Source organism: Apteryx rowi, unplaced genomic scaffold, assembly GCF_003343035.1.
Source record: "Apteryx rowi isolate R43461 unplaced genomic scaffold, aptRow1 scaffold_79, whole genome shotgun sequence".
Classification (NCBI taxonomy): Eukaryota; Metazoa; Chordata; class Aves; order Apterygiformes; family Apterygidae; genus Apteryx; species Apteryx rowi.
This window is the reverse complement of record NW_020451082.1, coordinates 1069909-1080327: the sequence shown is the minus strand read 5'-3', so window position 1 is coordinate 1080327 and position 10419 is coordinate 1069909.

Here is a 10419-nt window from a genome sequence, read left to right as displayed (position 1 = left end):
TTTTTAAAAGGAAGGGAGGAGGCCGCCGAGAATGGGAGCGGTGTTACCCGCCTGCAGCCGCAGCGTGAAATAAAACCGTGGCTAAACGAGCTCTTCCGCGCCCGGGGCCCGGCGTCTCTGCGTACAGTAACCGGGGGGTGGCCAACGGCGAGACTTGCCCGGGAGCCGCGCTCCCGCTAGGGAATTCATTCTAAGAAATAAGAGCTATTGCAGACCTCAGCGCTTAGGCTATGTCCTTATAGCAGGCGGCAGTGGGAAGCAAGAAAGGAAAGGCTACATTTGTTGTATTTTAAATTACTCCTCCAAGTAAAGTGCAGGCAGGTTGTTGTAGCTGCTGCTCTGCTTTTTTATTATTTAGGGAACTTTTAGAAAGCACTGGAATGAATGATAAGTAGAAACAGAAAACTCCTAGAAAACCCAATAGAAAAGCAGTAGTGGCACAGTACAACTTAAAGTGCAATGTCATTAATCAAATGTTGCAGTGTTGTAAGGGAAAAAATAGACACCACAAACATGAGCCCACAGTGAAATTTGAGGAAGAAATCTATCACAGCAAGTGAAGGAAACTTGAGGAAGAAATAAATGACAGTGTGGTTAGCAGAGGAAGTAATAAAATTGTGGCTTGAAGTTGTGAGGGTAAGCTTTATGATTAACTACAGCATTCAATCAAGGAGAGAAATAAGTAAATATGAGTCTGGTATTCCCATTTATTTTAAGTGAAATTTGCCTAGAGACTGAGAAGCAGTATGAGAATCCACATGCTGTTTAAGCTATTTAATGTTATTCTGCAAGGGCATGCTCATAGAGTTGAAGCATGCTTGAAAATGAGACATTGAAAATGCCATGAGAGTAAGTGACTAGTCTAAGAGTAAACTGCTTGAAGTTACCTGGTCGTTTCTCATTTGTATACCTTGAAAATGCAAGTTTGTGTTGCTCCAGTCATTTTGTACTGCCTAGCTAATCAAAAGCTGTGGAGATGCCGTTGCCACACAGTGCAGTATTTTGGAAAAATAACTAGGCTCTCACAAGGCCCTGCTATACAGCTTTCTTCTTGATCTAATTAGCCGATTGGCACAGTGTATTAAACTTGGGCAGGGAGCCTACTAATTCTTCTGTAATGCATTCTGGATAAGTTAGTACAGATATTTCCGGAGTGTTGTACCCTACTACAGCCTAAGGGGAAGGGGAAATTAAAAAACAGTCTGATGTGTCACCAAGCCCTTGGCCCTCATGCCGTCTGTCTGCTTTTTAGTTTGGCTGTAGTTTGGGATTCTTGGGCTTAGGAAGAGTCTGGTTTCAGATTTCTGCTGGGTCGCCTTTTCCTTCCCCAGAGCAAATATTTATTTCGTGAGTAATGGAGGTACATCAACAGCCAAAGTCATACGGGCATGCTCCTTGGAAATAGAAAATGTTCAGGTGTCCCTTCAGGCAGACAAGGAAATTGAACTTCTCTCCTGTGTCCTGGGTGGGTCCTCTAACCGTTATAAGTATTGGATAACAGGGTGGGAGGGATCTTTCTTTTGTTGTATTCCCCACTTCAACCCATCAGTTTTGAAAGTAAAACTTACATATTAATTCAAAGGCTTTGAGGTGTGAATCATGCATGGAAAATATATTCCTTCAGCCTGAGACTTGGAGAGTCTCTGTGTCTATGACACATGTTTATCCTCCATATTTTCTATGAGCTCTTTTGAGTGGGTCTTCTTTCAGCTTGCTGACTCTAAAAGATCAGATTTTTGCATGTCTATTTGAGTCATGTTTTATCAGAATCTTGTATCTTCGGTAGCCAAGGACTGTACCCTGCAGTACAACTGGCCAGGTGGCTTAAAGAAATGGCACTGTAAGCACTGTGCATGTAAATCCAAACTGCTTAAGAGAACTTTTGAAAAATATGACTTAGGCTCCTAAATCAAGTTCCCCTCACAGTGTCCTTCATACCATTAAATTTAAGACTAGCCTCTTCTTAAATAAAATATAAACACAGTTGACATTAGTCATTTGATTCATGAAATTCAATTCAGGAAGAAGTAATGTAAAAAAATCAGCTGTTCATCCATGCATTCTCTGACAGCTGCAGTCCTCAAATGCTTCCACTAGATGCCTCTGTTGTTTTTTAAGTAAAATTCCTAAATGTAATTCCTGTTTATCCTGAGCACTTAAGACAAATTTTCAAGACTATGTCTCTTTATGGTGCAATTAAAATATATAACTTGCAATCACGCCAATAAAAAAATCCTAAGCTCATTTCAAAGCACACTTTGCATCAGCGTTATACAATATTAATATACAAAGCAAATTTATTTGGCTATTTCATCTTTTTATTAATTCATCACAAAAATAAAAGTGTCTGTCAAAAAAGGATCATGAGACTCGACTCAAAAAATAGATCAGAATTAAATATACATGTGTTTGAGTAACGATAGAACAGTTTAGGAAATAAGGAGGCCTGTGCAATGATGCCAGTTATCAGCTATGCAGTGGTGCATCCACAGATGCAAGACTGATTTTGTAATTCGATTTTGTAATTACAATCATTCAAACTAAGACTGCAAGGAAAGTTTTCATAGGTACTTTTCTCCCCCTTGGGTATGAGTACAGTTTCTTTGCAGAGTATTGTGTGTTCTGACAAAGAAACTAATCATTCCGTTCAAAAGAAAGCATAGGTTGAACTTCTGACAAGACACATCCCAATGGTATGGTTGGAAGTTTTCCTTAAGCTACCTAAAATCAAGTCTAGAGAGGAATTCCTACTGTTTGGCATATTTGCCAAGGACCTGTTTGACTAAGTTATTACCTGAGAAGCAGTTTGGCTCCCCAAGAAGCAGAGCTTGGTGGTGGTAATCCAGTCCTTCCATGCCTCCTCAGCAGGTGCATGGCATGGGAGACTGTGCTGCCCTGGAGGGGCTCCTCTCGGACCCCTTACACCAACAGTAAATGCAGTGCAGCAGTATGTGCAGCATTACAGAGTGGCTGTACACCAGTTCCTGGGGTATCTCATCGGTTCTGCTTTATTTAAACTGCAAAAATAAAAGTTAAACTTTGTTTTCTTCCTTTTATTTTTCATAGTATCTGTTTTGGAAAAACAAATGTTTTGGAAGTGAATAAGCATTCAATTTTGGTGATGATATAATGTGTTATGTGATTATTGTCTAGGACTCTCTTTTAAATTGGAAGGCACTTTGTGTATTTGGGGGAGAGGATCCCTCAACAATTTAAAGTTCCCATCTGTTTTTTAAAGTATTTTCTAGTGTGAGAACTTTGTGACAGGGATCTTGTCTATGCATCTTTCTGTAAAGTGTCATCTTGATTGCTTGTGTTATACAATAATAATGCCAAATTGAAGATTTTCTACCATCTGTTCTAAAGGGAGGAGCCTTGGAGTCTAACCAGTATAATCCCTCTGGGAAATGATACCATGAGTCACTAAGAACAATAGTTAATACATGCTCAGTTTTTCCTCAGCTTTGCTTACAATCACTTAGCTTGAAGAATCTAAAGTTTGAAAGTATTCACTTAATAGCTGTGGTCCAGTAAAGAGTACTAGAGTAATTTTAAATAGACCACAGGGGAGAGAGGAACCTCATGGGAATAGGTGGAGTATATATTTCTTCATTCCTGAACACATGGTCGTTGCTTGCAAATTGGGAAACAACCTTTCTTTTCAGCTCCAGATGCAGCGCTGCACAGTGGGTGGCTACCGGGGATGTTCCCTTTCCCCAGAGCCGCTCCACCCAACAGCCAGATAAAAGGGATGTTGGCAATGTCTATAAAGTTTTTTCTTCTCTTTGTGTCTCTTAAAGTAGTATTTAAGGAGGAGATGATAGATCCAAAGTCATGCAAGAAGCTGTTTCCTAGAAGGGGAAGAAAGATTCTACAACTTCCTGTAAAGAAATATATGATGAAGTCTGCTGAATCCTTGGAAAATTCTTAAAACCTTTCTTTTCAGAAGTGTTACACTCTTCATGTCCAAGTACATCCAGAGGAGATGACTGCTATGCTCCAGAATAGCATTTGTTCTCATTTACAGTGTGTGGGATTTCCAATAATCCTACTACAGAGCACCACAGACGTTTGTTCCCCAGAAGGCTGTCAGGAGCTCATGCCACACAGCAGCTTTTCTTTCAGAACAAAATTTCTGCATTTGAATTTTTTCCTGCTAAATATTCCAAACATAAAAAAATCTGTTTTTCCAAGTCTGCCAATTGTCTTACTGAAAAGTCCCTCCTCTCCCAAACACTCTAGACAGATTGCATATGAAAATAAGTGTTAAATTAAGCACAGCCCAATAATTTTCAGTATCTCCTGGTGTGGGTAGATGAGACAGGGGAAGGCATAAGTACAGTGAATTTGCAGGTTATTTTACTAGTACTTATTATATCCACAGCATGGAGCTGTTTGCTAACACAGGCCTACTATAGAAGCCTAAGATTTTTTTTCCCTTCAGGATGGTGGAAGAATGCCACTGCTGCAGACTTCAGACCTTGGACTTGAAAATCCTTTGAGTTTATGTTTAATGATACTCTGTATGCATTTGTGGTCATCATTTAAGCCATTCAGCTGAAGTTGTCTAGATTTCTGTATTGGGTCAAATTTTATTTATGAATTGTATGCAACTAGTAATCAGATATCTTCCATGAGAATGTAAACTTCCCTAAAGAAACAGGGTTAGATGTTAGTGAGTTAGCACAGCTTCATTTTATGTTAGATTGCTGTGTAAGCAAGCACCACTGTGTATGTGGCTGAAGGTCACAAAAATAGTCATATATATATACTGTCAGGAAACAATAAAGGCACAGGTTGTGACATAGACATTTATCTGAAATATGAATTAATTTATATCTTTTATGTATTAGTTAAGGACTGTTTATCAGTCTGCATTTACGTTTTTAAGAGTCAGAGAGATGATTACAGAGTATGCATATTAGAAAAAACTTTCTTAAAATAAGAAAAAACAAATTCTGAGAGTATATGTTAAGCATTTTGATGCATTCAGTTATTTTCTTCTCTCTTTGGTCCTTCTGACATTTTTCAGTCCATGGATGTTGATTATGTTCAAATACTTTAATGTTTGCTTTGTGGTTCATTGTTTCAATTACAACAATTGAACAAATAGAAACAGAAACTTATTATTGTGTGTGTGAAATCAATAGTGGAACACCAATAAGCTTTTTGACTTCTGTGAACTGAGGGGACCACTGTTATTTAGCCTGACCCTCTGTATAGTAAGAGCAAAATACCCCAGGTAATACCTTTTGCCTCAGTTTGACTCTTACCATATGGTTTATAATATCAGGCCTGGATGTCTTTCTGAAAGATTTCAGGACCGCCAGTGATGAAGAATCAAATTGACTGCTTAGGTAGGTAACATATCCAGTATTTAATTACCCCTTCATGGGTAAAAATTCATGCCATCTCTGCAGTCTGATCTTGCCTACCTCCATTTTTACAGTCATTAGTTTGCCTTCTAATGAAGAACTGTCAGAAGTCTCTTCTTCAGATGGGCATTAGTGGACTGATTATCTCAGCTGCTCCATACAACAGTGGGGAGGGGGACCYTTTTTTTTAAACTTTTTTAATAGTAAGGAAAAGGTCATGCATTTGAGTTCTTCACTTTAATTCTGAAAAAGAAAATCAAATTCACATGGCAAAATATGTTCTTATTGATCAGATTTCCATGCTGGCTGCAGGAACAGAGATATGCACATACCCATATGACTCCCATATACAGCTCTCAAATGAGCTCTGAAAGTCATAAGTGTAATAGGGGAGCAAAGCTTCTTTTGGCTTAGTTCTTTTACCAACCTAAAAAAAAAAAAGTGTTTTATGCACACAAAAGATTGCAGTTGTCTAAACTGCTTGGGTAGCTAAACTGGTGCAATGAGAAGAAATACAACAAAAATGTCGTATCTGAGGTCCTTATACTACTTTTTTTTTAAGAGAACGTGAAGTACTTGTATGTGTAAACAGCCAGGATCAAACCAAATTCCTAGCAGCCACTGCAGATGTAACTCTTGCAGCTTTAAATACAGTAAACTCATCAAATGGATGAATGGTTAAACCCACATACCTAGCATTACTGTTAGAACAGAATGCTTACCTGGGAGAAAGATTTGTGAAGGATACATAACTAGCTTCATTTGCTATAAGGAATTCAAAAATCTACTGCAACTATACTTTCTCACTGATGTTTTGAAATTACCCTTCTTTATGTGAGCATCTTGATGAAAATTCTTGAAGTTCACAATATAGAAGTAAACATATGTACCAACCTATTCATCCTCACTGGTCGCTATTTTAAATAACTCTGATTGTGTTGGCTTCTTACCTGAGGGACCAAATGCCAACGTTATCAATATCAAAGGCTATCGATAGGTGTGGAATTGGACAGGCATCGATGCCGCTCGAGATTGAGAGCGATCAATGTCGATCCCCTTCCATGGCTCCCAGGAGCACAAGCGGCCCGAGAGCGGAAGCCACACATGCCTGTGGAGAGCGAGCACTATCAACGGCTATCGGCAGGGATCGATCTCGACGCTTCCCCATAACTCTCGGCACCTAGGGCTGTGGATCCCTGGAAGCAGGAATGGAAAGGCGCAGGCCTCGAGGCCTCTCGAGATCGGGAGGCACCGCTGCATAGCGAGAGGGCTCGATAGCTAGCGATGTGGTGGACTAGCGATAGGTAGGGAAATCGAAACTCCTCAAGGCCTGTTGGGATGAAAAACAGTCAATGTCGATAGTCAGCGGCGCCTACCGAGAGCACCATGGGCCCCAGAGCAAAAGCGATGCATGCCTGCAGTTAACCAGCGGTTTGGGGGCCTATCGATAGCCTTCGATATCGATATCGAAGGCTATCGATAGGTGTGGAATTGGACAGGCATCGATGCCGCTCGAGATTGAGAGCGATCAATGTCGATCCCCTTCCATGGCTCCCAGGAGCACAAGCGGCCCGAGAGCAGAAGCCACACATGCCTGTGGAGTGCAAGCGGTATCGATGGCTAATGGCAGGGATCGATCTCAACGCTTCCCCATAACTCTCGGCACCTAGGGCTGTGGATCCCTGGAAGCAGGAATGGAAACGCACAGGCCTTGAGGCCTCTCGAGATCGGGAGGCACCGCTGCGTAGCGAGAGGGCTCGATAGCTAGCGATGTGGTGGCCTAGCGATAGGTAGGGAAATCGAAACTCCTCAAGGCCCGTCGGGATGAAAAACGGTCAATGTCGATAGTCAGCGGCGCCTACCGAGAGCACCATGGGCCCCAGAGCAAAAGCGATGCATGCCTGCGGGGAACCAGCGGTTTGGGGGCCTGTATGTTCCTTACTGGGTGATGTTTTTCAGTTGTTTATCATGTTGCCCTTCTTCATCCTTTTTAGCTGAAATTTCCCAGGTTGTGTTTCCCCCTTGTGGCTTCTTTCGAAATACTCACTGAAAACAGTTCTGGATATCTGAAAATCAAAGGGAAATATATATATATATATTTATCATGTTACCAGTTCTTAGTTTTACTTTAAATTTTTAATCTGGACTTGAAATATGGCAAGACAGTAGATTATCTGGTTTTTGAGGAATGTGACCTATTTCAACTATCTTATGAATAGTCACTTAAATTTGACCAAGCAGTAAGGTTTTGAAAGCCTCACTCCCAGCTGCTCAAAAGCAACCTAAACTTTTGAAGCACAGTATGACAAAATTCTCTTGGAATGATTTTCAAATATATAAATATCTTTAAAATAGTATTAGTGAAGCATTAAATATTTTTTTCATTTCAAAATTTAAAATAATAACTCTCCACCTATGAAGCAGCTATCCCTTTCTTCCTCTTGAAATATAGTATAATTAAGAATGTTCCAGGGAGGCAACTGGGAAGCTGTAGTCAGGCCAATGCATGCAGGGAGACAGTGTTGAGCTCCAGCTGCTGTGGGATACAGCAGCTTCCTCCAAACTGGCCTGGGTGATCCGTAAGTGGCAGAAAGATGCGGAGCCTAATACAGGGGGAGCCAGACTTTCATTGGTCACCTGGAAGACTCTTGACAGCTTTACCTTTCCCTTATGTGTTCCCTCTATTCTCATCTTGTTTGCGGATGATTCCCGTTAGTGGGTTTTTGTTTCTTGCCTGATGTGAATTTCTTTGCATCTCAAATCTTAAATTGCATTGCAGAAACTTCTATTATTATGGCATAGTTCACTAGCAGTATATTAAATAACAACAACATTTAAAAAGCAAGATTCAATTCTAACTATAAGTAAAGTAAAAGCAAACACTGCATTATTTTCACACCTCGCCTGAACCCTTTCGCCTTACCCCAGAAGCAATTAATGTTGCATCATTTTTCTTTTCATATTACAATCATAGCTTGACTCAGTAAAGGAGAGGTAATTGTCAGTTCTCTGCATTGTAGTCGCGCACACGCACACACAAACACACAATCTTATTCATTAAAAAATAGTCTAATTTTGAATAAAAGTTCTGAAATCTCTTGAGGCCAGAAATATATAATAATGAAACCATAATGAAATGGAATAATTACAATTAAGGTTGCCAAAATTTCTTTTCTTCCATATTTTTGGAAAAAAAATCTCATTCTAGAAATGCTGCAAAGGAAAAAAATCTCTATATTGACATATTTCAACTTTATACAGCAGAACTAAGACTTCAGTTTGAAAATCTATTAAAACATTATCTTAGCTAATATTTCTAGAGGGACAAAAAATACCAGCTATGGAGTATTTTTTATTATACAGAAGTCTCCAACCATGGGCAAAACAGAGACCATTACTGTCATTTCACATTTATATCAATTAGTGCTTTATCCTTACCTTGCACGCTGCTTTTCATCTTGTCATCAGATATTGAAATAGAAATGTGAAAGACTTCCTTAGAGGGCTAGATTAGAGAGGGGGAAAAAGTAATTTAGAGAAGATATGTTTGAGGGGATGGGATATGAGAGAGAAAAATGGAAGAGGTCACATTTTGGAGAGAGCAAAGCAATTAATATCCCAAGGTCCTTCTTTTAATTCTGTTCTCTATTTCGGAAAAAAAAAGAAAAAAAAAGGTGGGGGGAATCTTTCAAACTTTTGTGATAACAATAGGAATACCAAAAATAGATTAACAGGTAGAAGAAAAGATGAGTGTTCTCATTTGCAGTCAGTGAACCAAGTAAACAGAAGAAAATGCATCTGAAATAGTGATTAAGGACAGACAAAAGAATTTTCATTTTTTACTCAATGTATTACACTTTAAAACAGGATTAGACATGTACGTACATAATGAAAGTGCCCATGGTTACACTGCATGTTTATTGCAAGCAAAATATCATCTCATGGTGCTAAGAAACATACCACTTAGCTGTTTCATAATTTTCTGCTGCAGGATTTTTGCATGGTTCTATCATGGCTTTAGATATGGTCTAGATAGAGCAGAAGGAAGTCACTGAACTAGCCTGAAGGGGGCTGTCTTTCAAAGGGCTGAAAGGGTCACTGTTTCTGAAGTTGTCTTAAAAGTATCTCCATTTGAAAACCCAAATATTAAGGCATTCAAAGTGGTCATTTTTGAAAATCATGACTGCAAAGTCCAATATCCTTTTAGCAGTCCCTTGAGTCAACGTTAATCAAACTACAGCTATGTATTTTTCGCACCCATGTTGGCAGAGAAATGCTATATAATTACAGATTACATAGCGGATTGATGGAGACTTCATGAGCTGCACAAAAGGATAATGAGCCATTTCTTTAGTAAAAAGTATTTAGTGAGTGATGTTTCTACTTATTCCTTTTTCATTTTAAATGAATACTTTAGCCTTATAGCTCTGATTTCCTACATTTCCAGAAAAATACTTCACATATTAGAACATGCACATCAATTTATGAATCATTGACTTTACTGATTTTTGTTAATTGTTAGTTTAATAACATAAGATATGAAAAACCAATCGACAAAATGTCAGATAAAATTCTAGCAGTGACTTACTGGATATGGAATATCAGCAGTGTAGTTTTATTCAAGGCTAAAATCTTCTTTATAGAACTATGTTACCTTAATGCAATTTAATCATCTGCTCCCATTTAAGTGAAGTCTCACCTTATATAAAAAGGCTAAATTTTAAAAAGTTGTATTGGAATAACATATTATAAAATAACACTAGCTTTACCTAATATTACTTGATTTTGTTTTTCTTTATCTGTTTCTGTTAGAATTCCCAGGATTACAAGACAGAAATACTCATGTTATTTTCAGACAGCTGAGGATCAAGTTTCTGGTTTATAAATTTACAAACTGGTGAAATAATTTGTTAGTATATTAGAGTATTTTGGTAATCATGGAAATACTATTTTCCATTTTGAATAAAAAAATGTTTTTTAATTTTTTTCCAGTCTTGCAGCAATGTGTTGCTCCTTCCCCCCTTTTTACCACATTAATCAGAAC